Genomic DNA, 3,152 nt, shown 5'->3' with positions numbered 1-3,152 from the left:
TGAATCCGTACTAGATGATGAATGAAATGATTAATTATTTTTTAAGCTATTAATCAATTGTCAATGTAGATAAATAATAATTTTACTTGAATTTTAGTCGATCCATCTGTGGCATTAGTCCTTAGCGTGAATGCCGCTTTTTTTTCTTCGTCCACGTAAAGCTTTGAGAGTATGCTGGAATTGAACATCTAAACAATAATTTCTGTTTGAGTGTTTTTTGGACATATGTTGTTATAAAAAATAATATATTTATGCATACATTGTATGTCATATCAATTGACGTTCCCCATCGTCTGGTTTTAGTAAAGTAAACTGGAGTTTTTGAGCTGAAAAGAATTCCGGTCGGTTGTCGTAGATTTAAATTTATATCTCGGCCAAATGCTTTAAGTGGAAAACGAATTGTGGAATCAACTGATCGTTTACGTCTTCGTGGAATTTTTATTTCGATAATTTCCCGTTTTCCTACGGTAAAATAATAATTTTTATCAGTGATATTCTTACATATGATTTTCAAATTTTCATCTTCCGTGCCTAGTTTTAATTTTTTTTTTTCAACATAGATAAATGATATTATCGTCCCGGGTCAAAAATAAAAATTGATTTAGACTTGGATTACCAAGTCGAAATTAGGAGCCGTTTTTCATAAGACAAACTCGACTTTTTTTTACGGAGATATAAAATACATTTAGTTATTACCTTGGTTTAGACTTAACTGGCTTACTTAGTCACGATTTAAGACGAAAAAGTTTAAATCAAGTCGAAATTGACTTGGTTTAGACTTATTCGACTTAAAACATAAGGCGAGAAAGTCTAAATCAAGTCGATATCAATTTGATTTAAACTCATTCGATTTAAATTATAAGGCGAAAAAGTTAAAATTAAGGTGAAATAATTTTTATATATTAAGACGAAAGTAAGGCGAAAAAATAACATTTTTTCGACTCGGTTCAGCAAGTCAATAGTAAGGTGAATGACTATCGTGCTCGAAGTAAAGACGAATAAGTTGAAACTAAGATAAAAAAATACGAATAAGTTGAAATAAGTTGAAACTGAGATGAAAAAAGTTCAAAAAGTTGAAAAAAATTTAATTTAAGTCGAAAAAGTCAAGATATTATCGAAAATCGTCGGCAAATCGATAACTTCAAAAGAAAATAAGGTGAAGCGAGCCCGAATCAAGTTTTATTTTTGACCCGGGGTACCTCTGTATAGTCTCGAATCGCTAATTATAAATGTTTAAGCAGAGTTATTTATCAAGAAATCAAAATTACCCGAAATATTATTACTTTTTTTAATAGTACAAATAATCAAGTAATTTTTCAAATTTTTTATTTAATTACTACTTGTTACTCATGAATAATTAATTACCTTGAGAGTCAGCATGCCGATCTATATTTTCAAATTGATCGTCAGTCTCTAACTATTCATTAATTAAGTTTATTAATTACAATAGTCTATTCATTTATTCATATATTTATAGTACTCACCGAATTCGAAATAACAAAAAACACGGCACTCAATAATACCCATGATATTATTACTTTGGTATTCAAATTATCTAGCAAAAAGAAAGTTTATTAATTTTGTTTGCTCGTCTTACAGTAGACAGTGAAAAATCTGAAGTAAATTCGGAGTGAATAAGGTTTTATTTCGATCCGGATTTAATCCCTGTTTACTCTTCACACTTTTTACAGTGTAATAAAACTCATTTAATAAAGAATATATCAAGTAAATGTAGCGTATGAAAAAATATATTTACTCATATTGAATTGAATGAATCCTTCGGATTCCACGTCAATATGATCGTCAATCGTTCAATTTAACGCCTATGATTGAAAAAAAATCATATGTGATTTATATATATATTGTACTAGTGATCTACGATGAATTATTGTCGATTTAAGCCAAATAATAATAATAATAATAATAATAATAATAATAATAATAATAATAATAATAATAATAATAATAATAATAATAATAATAATAGTAATGATAAAATAATAATAATAATTTAGTGGGAAAGAAAAAATTAATAAAAATCAAAGTCGTAAAGATAATAAAGTTGGTTTTTTTTTTAATTAATTTAATTGGTTACACATTTCGAAAGATAGATTAAATTTTATTAAAAAAAATAAAATACGTGCACATAAATTTGTTTTTTTAACGTATCGAAAGAATTAATTTTTAAAAAATTTTTAGGCAGATAACAATTACTTTGTAAAAATACATTTTTTAATCACTTTAAGTTTTTGGTTCGTAGATTCGGGAAGTGGTTTTACCAATTCAGCTTATGTGTCATCTAGTTTTTTAATGGCCCAAAGAAATAATATCTTAATCTCTTGCTAATGACACAATAACGATAGATAATAATAATAATATTTTGCCTATGAATAGACAAAAGAATTTATGATATTAAGAAATTGTAAAAAATGAAATGAGAAGTTTTGGGGCTGGCCCGCAGGGTCAACCGACACAGATTTTTTTTAAATATCCTGTCTTTTTGTCTTAGATATCGCTCTTTTTTTCAATCCTACTGTTACGCTAGTGCTGCTGCCAGTGCGCCCAGTGGTTGATGGAGAGAAAAAAGAAAAATATAGTAGTAAAAATAAAAATGGCAGCTAAATTTTTCGTGAATTACAAGTTTTTTAATTTTTATTCATTACAATTAAAACAAAAAGAGATTCATTACAATTAAAAAATTAACGAAACATTAAACTAACAATTGGTGGCAATCGAAAGTGCTCGCCAAGACTTGAAACTGATTACATTTTGAGGCGAATCGGGCAAGTGGTTTATAAGTTATAAGCAAAAAACCTAAAAAAAAAATTTCAATTTTATTTTTCGTATAACTTGTAAACTACCCGGGTCGAAAAAACGAACTTCAATTTCAACCTCGAATTGCGGCTGCAAATAGACGTATTCTAGAACCTCATTTGAACCTCTATGTTGCGCTTATTTCCGTTTTTGCACTATAGAGGTTCAAACGAGGTTCTATTTTTCGACTAGGGATACATGACCGATCGAGTCCAAAATCTAATCAATTTTAAGTCTTGGTAAGCCCTTTCGATTGCCACCAAGAACGTTAAAATCGGTTGATTCGTTCTAAAGATATCGTCGGACAAAAAAAGTTAACACACACACGCGGACGTCCA

General features: G+C 28.6%; 1 long non-coding RNA gene across 1 annotated transcript; it reads right to left on the bottom strand.

Moving 5' to 3' along the window:
* Nucleotides 1-351: 351 nt before the first annotated feature.
* Nucleotides 352-1,614, bottom strand: LOC130672475 (uncharacterized). Its single transcript, XR_008990701.1, has 3 exons — nucleotides 1,485-1,614; nucleotides 1,366-1,417; nucleotides 352-462 (listed from the first exon to the last, which is right to left on the bottom strand). It is a non-coding gene; the product is annotated as an uncharacterized LOC130672475 (long non-coding RNA).
* Nucleotides 1,615-3,152: the final 1,538 nt, after the last annotated feature.

The sequence above is a fragment of the Microplitis mediator genome, chromosome 7 (genome assembly GCF_029852145.1).
Source record: "Microplitis mediator isolate UGA2020A chromosome 7, iyMicMedi2.1, whole genome shotgun sequence".
In the NCBI taxonomy this organism is placed as follows: Eukaryota; Metazoa; Arthropoda; class Insecta; order Hymenoptera; family Braconidae; genus Microplitis; species Microplitis mediator.
Note: the sequence above shows the minus strand (reverse complement) of the source record. Positions and strands in the feature narration are given on the sequence as shown.